Genomic DNA, 21,721 nt, shown 5'->3' on the forward strand with positions numbered 1-21,721 from the left:
GGCTGGTCACACCCCCTGCTTGTTTTTTCTCCGTCCTCTGACTTGGAGGCCATTTAGATGCAAGCACACAGGGTAGAAAGGAGGCTTAGACTCTACTGTTTAGCTGGTCAAATATTTTATTTATATAAGTGCCTTCCCCAAACTGTTACAAGACCCACAGTGGCATGCAGGTCAGCATCACTGCTTGGACATGGGGAGGTCCTCCTTCTATGCACAGCAGCTCCATAAGAAACACAGACATGATTATGGTAGCAATAGATAAATGAGAACTGAATAACTCGGAGAAGTTATTTCCACTGACAGCAGAAACACAACCACTTTTCAGAAAAGGGCTGAGAAAATCCCAACAGTTGCAAAAGGAACAGTGCTAACACGAAGATGTATAAAGGCTTTTGATCCCTAAACCATTCCTCTTAATCCAGCATCCATAAACCACCCCAAATCCTTCACTACAGCCATGAACCATATGGAAAGGATGGATAGCACAGTATCACTTCTGGGCAATGCGTGGGTTTTTTTTCTCCCCAGAAATGCCATCCCTCAGGGCTAGGCAAAAGAGCCATGGCATGCCCAAAGGATGAGAAAGCTACCAGCACCACTGTCCTTCAAGCTCTGCATTGTTTGGTGACATTAGCAGAGGGGATGCAGGGCTCTAACCTCCAGCTCACAGGTATAATCCTGGCCATCTCCTGCCTGGTGCAGAGATTTATCAGCATGGCAGCACAACGCTAGCTGGATAACGACCACAAAATGATTTGCTGCGGTGACCTAGAGCTCTGCTACAAAGTGACCCTCCCAGCTCAGCTCCAAGGGGTGCACAGCTACAAACCAGCTGAAGCACCATGACAAAGGACAGCCTGAGAAGCAAAAGCCCAGCTGGGTACAGGCATTGAGAGGGGGTCAGCCAAATTGGAAAAGCCACAAAGCAGCCTGTTAAGACATAATTCACAGGTACAGAGGTGGAGCAGGGCTGCCTAGAGCAGAACAAGGGAGCAGAAAAGCAGGAGAAAAATAAGCCAAGACATGAGATCACAGTTGGGAATAAATCAGGAAGACAGGATAACTCATCCTGGCTGAATTAACTAGATACTTGGAAGCTCTAGGGGAATGATAGGAAAAAATGTTGGGATGAGACTCAAAGGAATATCACACACTTTGGAGCATGAATGATAAGTGCAATCTAGATGAACTGAATGAAAAAAAGAAATATCTCTCAACCCTCTTTTTGGGAACCTTGTAAACTTTTAGCAATGAGTTTCAGATTTTGAGTAAAGATGACAATCCTACTGTAACACCACAGCCTTGAGTTCTTCTATTGTGAAAAAAGACAAAGAAGAAAAGCATTTGCTTTTTCTAGAACTACTAAGTTCATTCCTAAGTGCTCTCTCCTTCCTAGAGGACACAAGGTGTCTTCTAGCTCTAACCACTCACCCACACATTCCTAACACATTCTCTCTTCTGACCCTGTGGAAAGGTGACCAGAACGTTTCTCCATCACATAATCCATACTGGGTAGGGAAATGTCCTTGACTGCCAGAACAGCACTCTGATGCTCTCAGAATCTCTCCTTACACTGCTCCTCACATGGTTGAGCACGATTTACTTCTCTGATGGCATCTTTGAAGAAAAGCATCTCTGTCACCAGCCTGCAATCCCACTGCCTGGAGTAGCCAAGGTAAATTAGAAGCCAGCCATGTCCCAGAGCCAATCACTCCTTCCAATACACCTGGCTGCATGCTTCTCAACTTCTCACACCACTTCACTACACATGGTGTCACTTTGGAATCACTTCCTCTTGAATGACTCCAGGGTATTGGCAGATTCTAGGAACCTTGCTGCACATTATCTTTTCTGGGTCATTAATAGCAAAGGACCTCATCCCTCTGCTCTTGTCACATTAAAATTGCTACTTCACCCCTTGACTTTATTTGTGGAACCTCAGCCAATTTTTGAGCCAGAACTCTACATCTCCTCCAGTAGACAGTTTTCTTAACAGTTTTCTGTGAGAAATTTCAGAGGTTTTCTGAACATCCAAGCAAGTTACACAAGTTTGCCAGATGCTGTTATTTTACCACAGTATTGAAAGACTTGCAACATATCAGGGAACTATGATTTTCCTCTGCAGGCACCTAACTATTTACCTCATTCTTGCATGTTTTATAGCCCCATTTTTCCAGTTGTCTTTCTTAAAAGAAATGAGGCTCATATGCTCAGATTGCCCACAATCCTATATAAACATTATTTATACAAACCATTACATACTGAAGACAAATTCTGCAAGCCTATAGGTAATTTAAGACACATTTCAGAGAGACAGGTCCCAGAGATATACTTTTCCCCTGAAGCCCAGAGGATGGACAGGATATAGACCTTCCTAGCCTCTTCAGTAACCCAGGTAGAACACCCAGCAGTGGAAAAGATGTGGCATATGCCCAAGGATTACAGTGCCTTTTCATGAGCTGAGTCAAGAGGCACAGAAGCAGTCCACATCATCCTTAGTTATGCAACCTCCCACCCAGCTGGCAAGCACAGGGAACTCCCCATGGAGACAGAGGTGCTTCAGGTGTGTGGGAAGCTGGGAAAAGCTCACAGGAATGTTCATAGCACTTGCACCCTTCTAGTTCTCCCAGCTGCAGGCTAGAAGTGACCTGCCATTATATCAATTTAGGCAAGACTTACCAGGGTTCTTCTGGGGTTACAACACCATTTAGGCAACTAAGAAAAATGCTTTGGCAACCAATTCTGCAGTCTTTATCAACAGTGCCTAGCTAGTATCCTTCACCAAAAGCCTTTCTCAGGAGTCTTTCAGCTGAGCAGGAGACTGGCTGGTTTTCCCAGGCACAGTGCAATCCATGGGCCTGGCAATACCTCTTTCCTTGCATTTGGTTGCACCTTGGTCTCAGATGCTCACTCCAGGGGACTCTCTGCCCCCACCCTCAGCCAGGCAGGGACGCTCCAATGTGTCCTGTGCTGCAAGGTGCAGGATCAGCCCTGCAGGCAGCTGATGTTGGGTGTTTCACTCAAAGCACAGGCAGGGAGGAAAGGTGGTGCTTGCAGCATGCACAGTCTTATAGTACAGAAGCACAGTTCCCAATTATGAAAGGAAATCCCTTCCAGCAGTGTGGGAGGGATAAGGGGATTTTTCTAGCAACAGCTGCTCTCCCCAACTCAAATACACACTGAAGGCAGAGGTAGTTCTGCAAAGCTTTCTGTTTCGATCCCAGTGTCTCCCTCTAGGGAAGGACCCTGCATGTTTCCTTACACCTTATGCTGCCACCACAGGTAAAGGAGCATCTTTGACCACACAAACTGCTGCACCAGAACATGGTTAAAGGTGCCTTTCCTGGTGCCTCCTTCCCCTTAAAGGCTGTAGGCCAGGGCAAGCTTGGTTCAGCCTGGGCTGAGATGCTAACATCAGCATGAGCTCCTGAGCATCAAGAGACAAGGTGCAGGGAGTTGGTGGGAAGCTGTTGTGAGGCTGGAGTGGTGGGAACCAGCTCAAGGTATGCAAGCCCTTTCCTGACCACAAGCGTGGCTTGTCACCACAGAATATAGTGGGGCCAAAGGCACAGTAAGAGCAAGACATCAAACCAGGTTCCATGCAAGCCCCAGAGGCTTCCCCTCCTGCACTCTGCATAATTAATGCTGACTTCCTCAAAACAGCAAAGACAGATTTGCCAAAAGGCATTTTCCACTCTTATTCAGCAATACTGGACTCCATCCCCTTCTTCATTAACAGTAGGAAGAAGGAAGAGAGGCAGCTTCTCCCACCCACAGAGAAACCTGTTCCCTGCTCCACAGCATAGCCCCTACATCCCCAGCAGGACCAGCATGTCCACAGTGTCCCCTGCTTTCACCAACACGTGTCAGGAGCAGAGGCATACAGCTTCCTACCTGAAGTCCCTAAAGCACATCCCACCTGGTGCTGCAGCCACAGCTCCTGCCTGTTAAGCCCTGTGCAAACACAGCCCTGAGAACTGCTGTTCTTGAGAGCCTGGTGGCCTCAGCAAGGCAGGGTAGGACTTCTTCTCCTCCTTGTCTTTGTCCCTGGCCTGCAGGTCAGCACCCAAATGAGGGCCCAAACAGCAACCAGGCTAGCCTCTATGCTCCCATCTATCCATTGCAAAGAGAAAGAAGAAAGAATGCAGAAATGACACTGGGAAGGCCAAGATTACATGACTTGGTCCTTCACAGCTATGACTCTGGCTGCAAAATGTGCATCAGGATGCTTGTGGAGTTATCCCACTTGCAGGCAGGGGACTGGGAGGTGGCCTGCTGAGGAGGCTGCCTGTCCCACACTGAACTCTGCTGCAGCACTGTAAGGCCAGGGCAGACAACATAAACAGCACTGCAGGTCTTCCCAAACAGAGCATTTTCCATTCTCACCAGTTCACCCTGAAGTCTCTGCCCCACATACTCAGCATTCACGTCCTCTGCCAAACCCCTGGCACCAGGGGGAAAGAAGAAAGAGGAAGCACTGTGCTGGGACTCAGGCAGGAGTGACGCAGGAGCTGGACAGCCAGCTAACAGGCAGACAGATGCACTGACACGGACAAGTTTCTGTGTTCTTCCAGCCACACCACTGATGTCAGCCAGACACAAGGAGGTGACCTGAGAAACGCCTGCAGAAAAATATAAATCAATAAAGCGGATGCTTGAGCTCACAGACCAAACGACGTAAGCACACAAGCTACATTCATTTGTTTTCTCACCAGTAAATGTTAATAACTCCATCTGTAATTAGAACATCGAGATTGTGCTCTAGTAGAGACACATTTATTTAGGGAAATGTGACAGTCTCACAGCAGGCTGGAGGTGCAGAGACAGGCAACCGGAAACCAGCAGGTCTGGGGCTAGAATACCAAATTTCCAGACTAAAAAAAAAGAAACCCAAACCTTCTTAAATCTCTTGGGAATGGCATTCAGGGAGGTGAGGTGTGCCTCGGTTCTGAGACATGGCCTGTGGACATGGCCTGTATCTTTCAGATCTGCTCCTCTGGGGTCCCTCTGGTCTCCCAAGAACCATAGGTAACCCACACTGTGACCTCAGGGACCTGAGCCCAGAGGATGTGCCACCCTGAGCCTCTGCCTGCCAGGGCAGTACAGACCTGCCTGCACTGGGCACCTGGGCACCCTCACGCAGCAGCTGGCACCCAAGGCTGAGGGAGCCTTCCTATCCCCTTAAAGAGTCACCTAGGCTACCTGCACTTAAGTGGCAAAGTCCAGCAGAGCTCTGAGCAAACTGCTTGCAGCCACAAGCAGACCACAGGAAGAACAGTCTGACTCTGTTAAGCAAGTAGGGAAAAGCCTCAGGACAGATGGGGAGAAAGGGGCTTACAAGTTAGCTCAAAGCCTTTCCCAGAGTACAACAGTTAAACAGGGAAAATATCACTCTTGGTGCATAAACAGCAGTGGGAAAGCTGTCCTGCACCATGCCTCAGACCTGGCACAAAGCATTCAGGCAGCTGAGGGCTGGAGAAGTGCTGACGTGCTGGGTGCAGTGAGGAGAAACGTGATCTGCAGGCCAAGGGAAAAAGCATCAAGAAGCCAATGTGCTACTGGTGCATTTCCAACAAGCCTGGGCAAAGCACTGACAAGCCTACAACAGGGATCGGTCCTGTATCAGCAGAAAGGAGGAGGGCCTGCCAAAACCGTACAACTCTTTGTCTCCTTTCCATGTCCTCCAGTCAATACAAAGCTCCCTGCACACTTCACCTCTATGAACTAGCCAACTAGACACCAGGCCTACAAAGCTTTGGTCTGGCAGTCTTGGCTTCTTCAAAGCAAAAACTAAGTGCACCTTTGCCCTGGGTCCAAAGTCCTCCCAACTGGCTTTTCACTAGGCCTCAAATATCTACCACTAAAGGGCATCACACCTTTCTTTAGTGCACATCAGCTCCCAGTCCTGGTGTTGTGACAGGGACAGTGCCTGCCAGCCAGCCCCAACCCCACACTGCTCAGAGCACCATTCTGTGATGGCTTGCACACTGCTGACCGTGTACATCCCAATGCTCAGGAACCCCTGCTCCTTCTCCCAGCACAAATGTAAGCACTGCAAACCACACAAGTAACCCTGAGCTGGGACGGTGCCTGGCACGGATGATAGTAGACTATAACAGTGGGGAGCACTTGGATCCATGTAAAACCTAGGTTTGAGTTTCATGAAGGTCAGGAACCTGTCCACAACTCAGTCCCTTTCAAAATCACCCAGGATAATCACAAAAGCCTTGCCTTTGAACATCAGCAAAACACTTCCTGCTGTCTTCACCCACTGGAAACTCTCTACTTTGACAAGTGATATGGATTGAGCTCCAAACAGATAGATAGGTCTTTTTTATGCCTCTTTTGAACAGGAACTCCCTCCAATCTGATGGTAGTGCTTTCGAGTCATATGGTGCCCTGAACATAATGTACCATGCCAAGAAGGGCTGCACCACATCCTGAAACCCAGTATGTTGTGGTGCATGCTCTTCACACCAGAAGTGGCTAATCCCTCCTCAGCCTAAGGGCAATCAGGTCTCTCTGGCTCTGCAATTTGCCCCCATGCTGCACATCCCACACTGCTGTCTTCCTGCTTCAATTTTCACATCCCTTTGGACTCCCTTTGGTGCTCCTGGGCAAGGGGTGTCTGTTCCTGCCTGGCCATCAGGGACGGGCTGATGATGGCCCCTTCCCCTCCGAAGAGGTTTGGTGTAACAGTGACACCACACAACACCATGATGCAGTTCTGCTGCCAAGCCAGCTCGACTGCCTCCACCTGGCTACAAGGAACAACATGGCCGTGGTACCTGGCATTCCTGCACCATGAAGGAGAGGTCCCCAGTCCCATCTTGTTTGCTTACTGACAAACACTATGGAGTCTCAATGCCACATGGACACCCTCAGTGGTGTCTCATAGGAACCTATCCATGTGTCCCAGTTCGTGGCAAGGGACTTATCCTCTGCCATCAAGAGAAAGCCAAATCTATCAAACAGTTCTCCACATCAATCAGCTCTCTGTTTGCATTGCATAATCACAGTCATCCTGATTTACAGTAAATTTTGAGTGTTTCATTAGTTACCAAATCAAACACTTAAGTTACAAATATATCTACCTGTCACTTTCCCTTCAAGTTCCTAGGCTACAAATCTCAGAAAGTTATCAAGTTTGTCTGCTAGATTGTACTTTATAAAGGAATACCACTTCCTGTTTGGCTTCCCTTGTTTCCCATAGGCATACACTGATAGTGATCCAATAAACACAATAAACCATTAGAGCAGCAAGACCGATGAGGTGCTGGACTGCCCATGGCATATTCTGCAGAGCAGTGGCCATATGGCAACCAAATCATATGGTTGGGAGTAAGTCCCAGAGAACAGGGCTTCCTCACCTATCACTCAACACCCCAGCAGCAGCAACTTCACCAATTCCCAGTACACTTTTAGCAAAGACAAGGATGGAGACTTCACGACCTTACAATATCAGTAGTTTTCAGCTTCTAGTTAATGGATTCCATTGGCACAATGGCTGTTCTTCATGGGTTGCCATCTTGATTATCTCCTGCATGACTATTATTATCATTTATACTACCTGCATATGGCCTGCATTTTCCTTACAACCTGTGGGCCTGCCCCAGGCTAGCTCTCCCATACTTCATTTTTTAAGTGAGAGTAACTATGCATAGAGGATCTTTACTGCACAAATACCACTTTGGTTTTCAAGCACTGTTAAGGAGAGCTGTTCAGGTGCAAGACATCTGGCTTGGCATAAACACAAACCAATCTCCCTGGTGACTTCATATTTACTCTGAATTTTTCCACGTCTCTCCCGTTCCTCAAGTGACTAAATACCATCTTGTCCCTTTTGCACAGGGGCATGTTTTCAGCAGGAGCTCTGCACTCTTGCAGCTCTCATTTCTTTTTCCTTTGTTTATTAGTAACCTCACCTCATCATAAAGCTTCTGATCTTAATCCCCTTGTGTAGAGGGGAGTACCACATATTTATCTTTCCTCAGGCCTCATATCTGTTTCCTGCCAGTCATAGACTGGGTATTCTCATCTACACCCAGCTTTTCCTCTTGAGCGAAAAACGTGTGTGTCTCTCATAACACTGGGTTTTTATCTAGTCTCTCAAGGTCACATGGACTGTTTCCTCCTCCTCTCTTCTGCATGACAGAAGTCTTTTCCTCCTTGCAGCACAATATTCAGAGACACAAGAATTCTGTTCACTGGTACAATTACAATCATTTGCCCATGAAGTATGATCAGCACTTCCCACCAAGGAAACTCCTTGGTGATGCAAGTCACCAAATGGTGGCAATGAGCATCTCTCTGAGGAGTCCAAGCCACTTCTCAAGGCTTCACAGCTGATTGCTCACCAGAGGCTGGCAGAACACCCTAGTGCATCAGCTCTGAGAGCATCCCTATCCCTTATTCTGTAGCATGAAAGCTGCTTAAGCAGCCAGCAGTTATTGGGGGTAAGCTTCTCTCTTGCCCTAAGTCCTCCTGCCCTAATCCTGTGCATGCCTAGTTTGACACCACCAAACTAGGCATGCACAGGATTGAGGCATTACCTCTCCTGGATGGTAATTCAGAAAAGCTTCATGCCTCTTTCTACTGGGTTTGCATGGTCAAGCTTTGGTAGGAAGAGGGGTACAGGGAAGGGCTGCTACAGGAGTGGCTTCTGTGGGAAGCTGCCAGAAGCTTCCTCCATTTCCAACAGAGCCAATCACTGGCAGCTCCAAAGCTGGTCAAGGCTGGCCAATTAGAAATGGTGGTAACTCCTTTGCAATAACATATGTAAAAAGAAAGAAAGAAAAAGTTATTGTGCAGTTGTAATTGCAGTCAGAGAAGAGTGAGGTGAGAACATGTGAGAGGAACAAGTATGCAGACACCAAGGCCAGTGGAGAACGAGGGAGGGCAGATGCTCCCTGCACCGGGGCAAGGATTCCTCTGTAGCCTGTGGTAAAGACCATGGTGAAGCAACTGTGCCCCTGCAGTCCATGGAGGACCATGGGGATGCAGAGATCACCTTCCAGTCCACGGAGGTGACCCACACTGGAGCAGGTGAATGCCTGAGAGGAGGCTGAGAACCTGCAAGACATATGTGGAGAGAGGAACCATGCTGGAGCAGCCTGTCCTTGAAGGACACCCTGTGGAAGAGTGACCCACGCTCCAGCAGTTTGAGAGGTGCTATTGCCTGTGGGATGGACTCACAGTAGCAGTTCAGTTCACAAAGTAGTAGCAGTTCACAAAGAGCTGTTGCTCATGAGATGGACGCATGTTGGAGAAGTTCATGGAGAGCTGTGTCCTGTGGGAGGGACCTCGCAGTGGACCAGGGGAATGACTCCTTTCCCTAAGCAGCAGGAGAAACAACAGCTGATGAACTGACCCTAAATTCCTTATTTCCTGTCTTCCCTGCATTACTGGGATAGGAGGTAGATCTGGGCAGAATGTGTTTTTAAGGTGTTATTTTACTTCTCGCTATCCTGCTCTGATTTTGTTAGCAAGAAAATCAAGTAATATCTCTAATTTGAGCCTGTTTGCCTGTGATGGTATTTGATGAGTGCTCTCTTCCAGTCCTCAACTCAGGAACCTTTCATTATATTCTCTCTCCCCTGTCCAGCTGTGGAAGGGAGCAAGAGAGTGGCTTTGGTGGGTGCCTGGCATTCAGGCAGTGCCAACTATCTACACCCTTCTTGAGCAATTGCTCCACAGGGACATATGAAAATTGAAACCATGCATCAGTTCAAGAACAGTGGCAAAATGGGTCCATGTGCCAAGAGCAGCATTCCTGGAGATGGTGCTTAGTGGCACATAGAAAAACCCTCCTTCACATACTGGTGAAGAAGCTTGGCACTGGCAAGGAAGGGCCCACCAGCCTGGCTCTCTCATCCAGCAGCAGACACCCAGAATGCAAACTAGGAAGCCTAGAGGGAACCCTCTTCCCTCGTGGGCACTGAGGGACAAGCTGCCAGGGTACTGTACGAGCTTCAGCAGGAGCAGCCTCAGTGCTGCTCCTAAAACAGGAACATCTACTTCAAATCCTGGCACCAGCACCCTTCCTGTAAGAGATAAAAGCTGATTCTTTTCCAAGGTCCTTCAGCAGATTGCAGCTTCAAGTGTTTACAATTTGCAGGCTGAGGATGTTCTCACCTTTTCCCACCTTCCTTGAAACATTCCGAAGATAGTGCTTGCCTTGCAGAGTTGGTCTACAAAGGACCCACAGCACAGTCAAACACCAAAGGTCAAGGTAATCACAGCCCTGCAGCAGGCAAAATTGAGCTCCCTTTATGACTTCATGCTGAGTTGTAAAGAGATTTGGCAGCCACAGCAGAAGGAGGAAAGTCTTCAATTATTCCTCAACAACAGCAGATATCAGCAAAGGGCTCTCACAGCAAGAGGTCTGGATGTGGCCAGCAAGCCAGGACAGTTATAGGAGACCATCTAGGAATTCGCTTTCTGCATCTACTGGGGAAATCTCAACAGAGTCAGGGTTCCAGCAACAGCAGCACGGCCAGCCCAACCCATGGCACCAGGGCACTACACACAAGGTTGGCATGGCACCCAGTACAACCAAGTGCAGCAGGGCAACCTTGACCACAAACATGTCCAAACTAGGACAACTGTGCCACTGGAAAAACTTTGAGGCCCTACAGCACATGGTTCCCCTTTTGCACTCTGTCCCAGCAGCTACTGGACTCCAGTAAGAGAGACAGATGTTGTAAGAGACCCATTTTGACCTCCTGCTGGGCCCTGAATAAATAACAAAGGTCACAGCAGAGGTAGATGGACATTAAACAGAGCATTGAGTCTGTCCTTTCTCCAAAGCCTGACAGATCTGTTGGACCTCACTCAGCACATCAGGACCCAGAGATGTCCCAATTCCTCTTCTACATGATATTTGCTGTGATGCTGACAAAGAGATCTAATCTGTAGACAAGTGCCCAATAACCTTTACCTGCTGGGAAAAATGAGGGTTGTTGAACACCTACCTCTTCTTGAGTTTTCAGGGCAGCTCTGCCTGCTTTTGACTGCTGGGGCTGGGGTCTGCAGGCAGGAGTCACTGGCATGCAGACCCCAGCCCCAGCAGTCCAGGGGCCCTTAGCCAGCCACTAGCACTTGAGAGATGCTGATTGGGCTCTTCTTTTCAATGGTTTTGCTCCACCTCACTGGGCTTGGCAAGAGGAGCTGGGCCTGGCTTGGGAACACAGGGAACAGAGCGCCAGTTGGGTGCTGGGCACTGAGATCCAGCAGAGACCAAGGAACACTGAAGTGGTACTTCAAGGTGAGCAGCCTGGCTCCCAGACCCACTGATAAGGGCGTGAGAGATAAAGCGGCTGTTTAGGTTTGCAGGAGGGCACTGCATTTTTGGTAAGACGCAGCAGTGTGAGTCTCATGTCGTGCAGGCTCTATCTTAATGTTAGGGCAAACAAAGAAATAGTACTTGAACTGGATGAAGCTGCTCTGAGTCACTGTTTATCCATGGAGCACAGCTCCACACAAGTAAATATCAAGCCTACGAGACTCCATTAAAACTGCAGTTTAGTAACCTGGATTCCTCTTGCCCACAGCCCCAGCTCAAGCCAGTGTGCTCACATCTACTAAGACCACTAAAATACTAACTTGACATGAAGGAAAAGGCTTGGAGGTCACCTCAAAAAACAATGCAGAGCACACCAACCACTGGACTAAGGCATTCCTGCCTTCACCTCTCTGCTGGAGGTGAAGGCAGGAATGGCCCTCCAGCCCAGACAGACCAGTATTACACAGAAGAACTAAGATCAGACACCTAACAACCTCCTCAGGCATGCCAGACTTTCCTGGGCTCTGCTGCTCCAGGCAGTGGCGCTGAAAGGAAAACAGACATGGGTGCATTCCATGGGCTTGAGTTTGGAAAACACCCAGAAGCAGCTAAGCATCATAGCCTGGAGCTGCTGTAAGGCAGCTTGCACATCTGGAGGCTGCTTTCCATGGAAAGCACTGCCCTAAAAAGAGGGAAAAGCAGTGGTGAACAGCCTAGTGGGATAACTGTAGCAGTTAGCTCTGAGAGAGACATGCTCAGAAGAGCTCTGCTATTCCCATCCCACCACATCTGCTGCCCTGCTAAGCCCTTCTGCCTCAATCCTTATTCTGGCTGTATTTCCTGAGACCACCTTTCCCTCCTAAAGCCTTTCAATCTCTGTGCTTCCACAGATGACTTCTAATGTCAAAAGAAAACAGGTGCCACAAACCTGAGGTGACACCTATCTCTGACTTTGTGTCTCCATCCTTATGTGAAGTCTTGAAGTTTGATGGTGAACCCCACACAACCCTAACCCTCTGCTGGGCACAGTTACCAGCACACAGCACAACACTGCCAGGATGCACTAAAACATGCCATGGGCTTTTACCAAAAAAATCAGATTCCCAACTGTTCACCTTCTATGGAAAGGGCATCTGGCTGGACTGATGTGAAGTGCAGCTTCACAGAGGGGGCCAGGAGGGGCTGTCACCCAAACAAAAATGAGCCAGTGGACTCCAAAGGTTCAGGGTACCTAGAGACAAAACCCCTGTTCTTTGCTGGTTCACAGGGGTGAACATGTTCTCCATACCTCATTTCTGAATGGGGACAACAGACCACATGGATTGCATGAAAAGAAACCATCCAAAGCAGTGGCTGAGGCATTTTCTTTATAGTCATGAAGTTTGCTTGGCCTTCCCAAACACATCACAAGAGCAGGAGGACAAAACCCCTGATTAGAAGACTATGGCATTCTGAGATAAATTACTAATTAATAACCCAGATGAGATTACTGCTTAGTATTTCTCCTAATGCAAATCTTTGGCAACTGTACAGGATAATGGTTGTTAAGATATTTCTTCAACGATCTTCATGCAAAAGAAATGAGGAAAGCTCCCAAGCACATACTTATCTTGAAACACTTTTACTGAAGTCATCATAAGTACATGGCTGAATTAAAGTGTTTACCCAAAAAGGGACAGACTTGAGTATTGTGCTCTGCTTCAAGCACCAGATATTTTCCAAAACCATTCTCTGGACTCTGGCTATGTACAGCAGTTACCAACCTAGCCCCAGTTGGGTGCCTCAGGGTAGAGGCAGCAAAGACCAAGAAGTTTAAGTAGAATTTTTCTTTAATGATGACAAATATCTTCCTGCAATACACTTCATAGCAACCAGCTAAATAAATGATCCTAGACCAGAAAGCTTTCTTCTCTTCCTGGGGAAATGGTTTTGGCAGGCTTGAAAAGCATGCCATTTCTCAGGATTCTGCTTCTAAATTTCATTACTTCTGCTTCTCACTGCTTCTTCAAAAATACTGTTCTCCCTTCTCAGCAATGGTATTGAAGATCCCTTGCTGATGGAAGACATCTCTTACCTGCCTCCACTTTGCTCAAGCTAAAGTCTGTACACCTGTCATTTTTCCAAGCACACCTTTCCAGTGTGACTGTTTCCACAGCTGATGTCTCTCTGTGTGGTCAGCATCTTTCTACATGTATTGTGCCCAAACACCCCAAGCATAGATAGGGCTAGACAGGGAGAGTGCTACTGCAGCCTCCTTGCTCTGAAACACAACTCCTTTCCATTCTTAGTCTGACAGGCCAAAGGGTTCTCTTTCAGTCACATCGTGGCCAAATATACACATATCCCAGTACTCTGTCATCCTAGCTTGTCTTCTCACTTCCCGTTTCCTTCCGGCACAGCCTCCCATGGTGCCCAAAGTGTCCACAGAGGGAGAGCAAAGTAAGGCTTATTTTTATCTTTTAATTAAAAAAAAAAAATAAACACAGTATTTTGATAAGTGTCAATTGCTACAAGGAGAACTTCAGTTTTCCCATTTATATCAACAAACATTAAAACATCCTAGTTGTGCCATTTTTCCATAGTGGGAAACACCTAAACCTTGTTACCAGACTTGCTGTGGATCATCAACATCAATCGGCTTGCCAATCAGCTCTTGGCAAACACAAGCACAGAACACAACCTTTGTTACCTCCACTGATCTTACAGGGCATTTTGAAAAGGTGTCCTGCACTGAAGCACTCGAGCTCCCTCAGAGTAGTCCCAAGCAGCTGTAGGATCTAGAATTTCCTGCACTCTTATTGGGGCAGGCAACCTACAGATACCAACGGGAGAGACAAACTCCATTAATGCATAATGGAGGCTTCCTAACATTTGTTTTTTAGATTATGGCACGGGAAGACACGTGCTACACACCACAGATGAGGCAGAAGCCTCTCACAGCACATTTTGCTTTTTATCAATGGATAAAGTGTAGACACACTGCTGCATTTTGCATGCCAATCAGGCTGTTCTGGGATGCCTCTTCCAACACACCCCAATCAGCTCTGAGGAGGAAGCCCAGGAAAGCCCTAGGCAGCATTAGGTTTACATGGCTTAAAACTCAACCTGGTCAATGCAGAGTAAGGCCAGACAACACTGCTTCCCTGAGCAGCAGACCAAGGAAAGCCTTCTCTCCCCAAACTGGAGAGGTTTCAGATTCAGTTTGCACTTTGCAATCCACCATCATACCCTCCCTAGAGCTCCCAGGGAAGCCGGCTGCTCCTTTCCCCCAGTCTCCCTCATATTTAGTATGGGGGAAGGCTGCAAAGTCAGCTGTCCCCTGCTTAGACCACCCAGGCCTGCCAACTTACAGCTCCTCCTTGAATCACAGCCTCCTGAGGAGGGTACATCATATCTCCTCCCTACACTGCTAGTGCTGGAAACATACATCCCAGGCCAGGACAGTGCCCAGCTGCCCCCAGAGCAAACCTGACAGCCACGCTTAGTCCTCCAGACCTGAAACGGGAAAGCACAAGGGTGCAGGAGAGCAGCAACTCCTGCAGCCTCCTGTCCTGTGTGGCTAGCCCCACTACTGCTGCTGCCCTGCCCACCTGTTTATGCCCAAGACTTGCCACAGTAATCCTGCCACAGCTCTGTAAGTGAGGAGGCTGGAATTTCACAACTGGCACCCTGCCCTCCACTTATGCCACTTGACCGGCATCCCAGTCAAAGTTTTCAAGAATCCCCACATATGGAAACTGGGTCTCTGCTGAGGCTGTGGTGCCAGCCCTGGCTGCTGGGGACAGACTGCCAGGCCTGGGTGGCAGGGACATGTCCTGTCAGAGCAAACACTGGGAGCTCTGCAATCAGCTTTGCCACATGCATCTCTGCTGGGCTCCACCTCGTGCACTCACACTGGGTGTGTGACTCATTTACTGCAGCTCATCAGAAATCCCCAGCCCCAGCAGGGCTGTTTTAGGGTCAACACTTGCTCTCCAAGCGGCACAGGGATGTGCATGTGTGACTCCTCAGCAATCAAAGAGACATCCCTTGCTTGGTGCCTTCTACTCGGTAACTCAGTGGACACTGCAAAAGCATCCTGGTGCAGTTACCTGCTCATCTTAGAGAGCACACAGATGCTGGCTCTACACCTTCTCCTGAGTCAGGGACCATCTCAAGAGAAGGAAGCTGACAGCTACCAAGCTCCCAGTTTTACTCCACTGCTGCTGGCCAGCAGTGCTTTAGTTCCTACATGGAACACCTGCAGAGTAACCTTCAGGGCTAACCTTAGCCCAACACAGCCACTTGCATCTCATTCCTTTCTCCTGAATCCTACCTGCTTTCAAGTCTCCTACCTAATACCAATCTACATATCACAGATTCACAGAATCATTAATGTTAGGAAAGACCTCTAAGATCATCCAGTCCAACTGTTAACCCAGCATTGCTGCATCCACCGTTAAACCATGTACCCAGGTGGCACATCCATATGGATTTTGAATTCTTCCAGGGATGGGGATTCCACCATATCTCCGGACATCTTGTTCCAATGCCTGACCACTCTTTCAGTGAAGAAAGTGCAACTTAAAGACATGTCCCAAGTCCTATCCGTGTCCACTTGTTAGGTGGGAGAAGACACTGCCCATCTGCCTACAATCTCCTTTCAGGTAGGTACATGTGTTCCCCATTAGCCTCCTTTTCTGCAGGTTAAACATCCCCAGCTCCCTCAGCCACTCTTCATTAGATTTGTGATCTGGATCCTTCACCAGTTCCACTGCCCTTCTCTGGACATGCTCCAGCAGCTCAACATCCTTGTAGTGAGAAGCCGAGCAGGGCTGGTAGGGGTGGGAGGCTCTGGATAGCATCTCTGGGCCAGGTAAAAAAGTTGGAGCTCAGGAACATCCCCTCAGCCACATCCACCGCTGCCCCTTGATGAGGGGTCACTAATGCCCCTGCATGGCTGAGCTGTACCCACAGCTTCCAGGCCCAGGTCCCACTAAGCCTGTGCTCACCACAGAAAGCTCCTCCCAATATAGCATCAGTTGCCTATTTATAACACGATGTTTACTAACACCAAACACACTCCTGTTGGAAGTGGAGGATGAGATGAGTCAAGGAAGCATGAGCAAGGGAACTTTCTTTTGTCGTGGGAAGATGAGGGGATCGTGGGAGGGTTACTTAGGGATGGGTGCTGCAGAATCAGCTGATCACCTGCACTTCCCTCACCAATGCAAGGAGACTCAAGGGCACACTTATTCTTTCAAATCAGACTCCTAAGCTCTGGGAACACTTTCCTGTGAAAGTGTGAGATCAGATCCAGCACAAAGGAGTGTGCCAGCATCCCCTTGTAGCCTGCTCCAGGCTTGGGAAGCACTAAGTGCCAGCAGGTGTTGAAGCACCAATTTAAAATGAAGGCTCTGAAAACCTTGACAGTTCCTAGGACCTTCTTGCAGCAGCTCAATAAAGCACTGCTGGTTGCTACAGTGCTTTGACTGGACCTCTTAAGGCAGTGCCCATCTCCAGGGGTATCACAACCCCTCCAGCCAGTGGTGGGGAAGCAGCCCCCATTGCTCACCCTTGCCCAGCCTGCTCTGGATGGTCACTCTGCTATTCCATTTGCTCAGTGCCCCTGGGAAGATCTGCAAGGACATCTGACTGCTGAGGCACCAGTGACACGAGCCTCCAGCTGTGGGCAGAGATGAGCATGACAAGGTTCGCTATGGGTCTCAAAGCAAGGTAGGGGAAGGAAAGGGATTACAACCCCAGCTCCCCAAGGCACCATCTCACACCTGGAATACTGACCAAGAATATGCTCCCGAGCAAGAGAAGGCAAGAAATGAGTGCCTTCTAGGGCTCCTTGAATTTTGCAGACTTTCTCCAGTGCCAAGCTATATCCCAACCTGGACGGCTGGAAACAGATCCCACACGATGTTATTGAACTGCACACCCATATGGTGGCAGATCAGATTCTTGAAGCCCCTCCAGGCAAAACAATCAGTGCCAGACCCTGACTCTTTCTAGAGCCACCACCGCATTTTCCATTTTTCCCTCCTGGCTGCATCCAGCCATCTCATGATGCCAGGCTAATCTTCAGAACCTCACATTTTCCTCTCCATCTTGGAGAAAGTTATTGTTTTCCTGCCCTCAAATAGGCAACATCTCTTCCACCCTACCAAACTCATAATGGACCTCCTGGCTCACTTCCCCACATTTGTCTTCTATGCCACTGCACTTACCAGTCCCAAATGGGCTGACTGGAATGCAAATTTACATTAAGGGGCTGGATCAATTTCTGAGTTTTTAACCTTTCCTAACAGGCAAGGGAGGGCTGGTGTCAGGGGCTTTACCAGAAAGCCTCAGCTGACTTCTAGTGCATGTTCAGCCAAGGCCTGGAGTCCAGAGGCATGACTGGAGCACGGGACATTGTGACACATAGGGTCCAGGAACTGCTGGACAACTGTGTAACAAGTTTTGGCTATAAGCCATCCAACTCAGCTTACCCTTGTGTACCATCCCTTCAGCACGGATCAACAGAGATGCAGGCTTCTGCACTCCATGCACCACCAGAGGTGAAGGCACCAGCAACTTTGCCCATGCCTAGGATGATCCTTTGCTCCCTTCATCCTCCTGATTCACCCCCGTACCCACTGCTGAGTGCCCACTCTATGCCAGCTTCCCACACATCCATGTAGCAGCTCCTGGTCATCCTCACCCCTGCCCACTTGCTCCTCCCAGCACCGATTCACCCGCCCCAGCAGTGACTCACTCCCTGCTGCTACCAACCATGCATCCAGCCTGCCTCTGGCATCCCCACCACTCCGAGACACAGGGTGAGGAGCCAACACTGCTTTGGAGAGTAGCAGTGAAGCAGCATGGATCCACAGCACAGGAGAACCTGCCTGTGCTCTGCATCCCACCCTGAACAGCTGCATGACTACAGGTATGCTGCTGATATGCCCCATGCCTCTGTTCATCAGAGTCACATACAGCTCCTCCAAGGGAGATAACACAGCTGATTTCCAGCCACTGGAGAGACAATCCACTTTCCAGATGATACATACTAGCAGCACACAAGTACTTGTTGCTGCCTGCACTCCCCCCTACAGTCAGCTGAAATCCCTGTTGAGTTACTAGAAGTGAAGGGTACATCTTGCAGCGATGGACCTCTGCTCCCATTGTTAAACAGCACGGAGCTGTCACTGCCCTGCTGTCCCCTATTCTGCTCTGGCTTGTGAATTTACCCCTCTCCTGGATGAGCAAGACTGGTCTTGGAATTAAAACCAAAGATGTTTTTGGATGGTTTTCCAGCTGCTTGACAGAGTAACTGCAAGAGAAAAGCTGCACACTGCCCCTGCCAGCTTGGCCAGCTCCAAGCAGACAGCGAGATGCCCAGGTAGGCAGCAGTGCACCTCATGAAGTTTTGCACTGCTAGTGTAATTTTCCATCCAAGGTCAGTGCTTAGGCTCTCCAGGACCAGGGTATCTCTCTGCCCTCCAGGGAGCATGCAGTGGCACCAAGCTGCAAGTTTAACACAAAAAATGAGAAAGAGGAAATAAAGCATTCCCCATCCATCTCTAGCCTGAGTCACAGGACCCCATGCCAGCCCCTGCACAGCCTCTCCTGTCTGCAGGCAGCATCCACCTTTGGCAGGAGCGAGGCTGCTCTGCCCAGTGCCCCCAGCTGCCACTCCCCATCCATGGGCTCTTCATTCTACACCTCATGCAGCTATTAAGTGTCTCCTCCTGCTATCTGCCACCTGTCTTCACTGTTACATTTTCTCCTTTAGTTCTCTCCTGCCTGGAGAGGTAGGGTTCAATTTTATGTTAGAGAAAGGCCAGTCCTCAGCCCTGTGGGGGATGCCAACAGAGACAGCACATATGCCTGTCCATTTTTCTTTTCACCTGGCACTTACAGCCACCAGATCAGGAGAGTGGAAATCACATCTTGACTATTCCCTCTGGTATTTGCTTTGGTACCTCAGTATGGGAAGCAATGGGAGGTTCCTCCCCCAGCACTGCAGGCAGCAACATGTACCAGCAGGTCTTCCTCCTGGACCTTCTTTTGCCTACTCACTTAGTAAGCAATGGGACAGCTGTTCATGTCCTGCCATCTCTTAACACACATACTTTAAGAAGTACAGGCAGTTAAAAAAAAACAACAAAACAACCCAAGAAACAAAAATCCCAACACCAAACCACTGCTCTCCAGCCACATTTGAGTCTCAAACCCTCTTATCCTGAAATCCACCTGCCATGAGACTCCTGCAGGCAAAAAAGGTATGAAAATGTACACCTGTCTAAACGGAAGGCAGAGCAGGAATAACAAGGCAGCAAAGCGCTGGTGCTGGGATATGAGGAGAGGGTGTTGGCCCAGAGCTCTTGGAGTCTCCAGAGCCAGCTCAGAAAGGAGGAGTTGGTAGAAAGGGCAGGTTTTGCAATCAGAAATGTTCCTTGCAAGTCAAAGGATCCTCTGATATGCTAGAGTGGGCTGCAAGGCAATTAGAGGATGATAAGGATGACTGACAGGATGGAGACAACCAGAGGGAAGAGAAGGAAACAGAGGGAAGAGCAGGTGGGCATCTTTGCCCCAGGCCAGACAGGCTCACCACCCTGCAGTAGTTTTTCAGGACTAGGCTGGGAGTTTCCAGCCCACACACCTATTCAGCTACAACATGCAGCCCTACCTGTACCACTGCTTGGAAAGGTTAAAGCCTACTTTCACCAAACGGGTTTAAAAATTTCTTTTCTTGCTCCAAGAAATGCAGTGCAAACAACACAAGACAGGATATACATGCTGTTGTTCAAATAGCAAAGCCTATCCTGATGCCTTGAGAACAGAGGCTAGACAGAGTTAAAGAATAAAGTAGGCATTTATTAAAAGGCCTCAATGGATACACCTTGGGCAGTACAAGAGCCTGGCCAGGGCTACACCCAAAATGAACCCAAAATGGTCACAAAATGGACAACTGGTCCTGAAGTGTCACACTTCTATAAGTTTTGGTAAATTTGCATATTGGAGTTAATTGTCTAATTACAGCTTCAGATTATGAAGACCCATCCTTCTTGTTTTCTCTCTTCAGTTCATTGTTGTTTATGCCCTTGGGCCTGAAACTTGTATAGGTTGTCCTTGGTCCCAAGCTAGAAAAGGAATTATTTTGTCTAGCTACTCTGTAAAGAGAGCTTACCAACACTTAATATAAAGCTCAGAGCTACACACTAAAGCAGCACAGAATCTGAAAAATATAAAAGCTAAAATTCAAAGCATCATTTCCCTCCTTTTGGTACAGCCAATGCTCTATCCAATTCCTGCTCCAAGGAGGAGCTGGATGGAGCACGGTAAGAATGATAGAATGAGCCTGCTTTGTTCTCTATTTACCAGACACACACTTCCACTCACTCCCATGTATTCTGAAAAGAGGCTCAACAAAACTGCCCACCTCCTCTACTTAAATTACTCCATCTCTTCTCTTGCCCAGATTTGCAAGCTCCATCTAAAGATTCTATTTGATCTTTCACATCTAGCCACCCCCAGAGACATCTGCAAGCACAGCTGTGTCAGACACAGAGGCAAAGACCCAAGCAATCAACATGTCTCCACAGGCATAAGTCTGCTGATGGAGGTGCAGTTATACTGGCAAAACTGCTTCTCAGTGTTTTAAGGTGGTGCAATAAAACCAGACTTTAGAAGCAGGGGCATTTTATGCTAAAATAATGTATTGGCAGAGGAATTGTCAAAACAGGCAGTCCTATACATCAAGCAGGCCAGAAGCTGCAGGTGTTTTGGAGGAGACACCTAATGCACCTCAGAGACATGGCCCAGACCACGTTCAAATACTGCCACCATACCATGGTTTTAAACCTTTGATTTGCAAAGGTGCATCCCTCACTCCATATTCACCAGGGGAAAGCTGAGCTATGGCTCCTGCTCCACAAGACTCTCCTGGAGCAGCTTCAGCTGTTCCACCCTGTAGCACTCAACTCCCCAGATGAAAACACAAAGGCTTACTGGCATTATTCCCTACAAACCAGAGCTCTGCTCTCATCAAATGGAACAAAGCTTTGAAGAAAACAAAATAAAAAAGTGAAATGCTGGGGGTTTTCCCCCCCTTGTTGCTTAAAGCACATCAAAGCATTTGCCTTCCCTGACTTGAAACCATAGTCAGGAGCTATCTACCAGCTTTGAAATTCCTCTCCTACCCCAGGCAGTAATAAAACATGAAGATAGAGAGCATGAGATTCCAGGAGCACTATGCAGCAGGGATTTACAAGGGATACATCCTGTCAAGCTTACAGGATCATTTTTATTTTTAACAGCATTACAGTGTTAGTGGGTGAAAGGGAAACTGTGGATGTAGCAAGATTTTAGTGAGCCATCTGCTGCGGTATCTTATCCAATCTCCCTTTCAAGGTTTGTTCACTGGACTAAGGAAGAAACATCACCTCACGGACTGAAAACAGG

General features: G+C 48.4%; 1 protein-coding gene across 4 annotated transcripts in view; it reads right to left on the bottom strand.

Annotated features, from left to right (window-relative positions):
* TMEM63B (transmembrane protein 63B) overlaps positions 1-21,721 on the bottom strand; it is a 48,986-nt gene that overhangs the window by 19,349 nt on the left and 7,916 nt on the right. The window lies entirely within an intron of this gene.

This window comes from Molothrus aeneus, chromosome 3, assembly GCF_037042795.1.
Source record: "Molothrus aeneus isolate 106 chromosome 3, BPBGC_Maene_1.0, whole genome shotgun sequence".
Classification (NCBI taxonomy): domain Eukaryota; kingdom Metazoa; phylum Chordata; class Aves; order Passeriformes; family Icteridae; genus Molothrus; species Molothrus aeneus.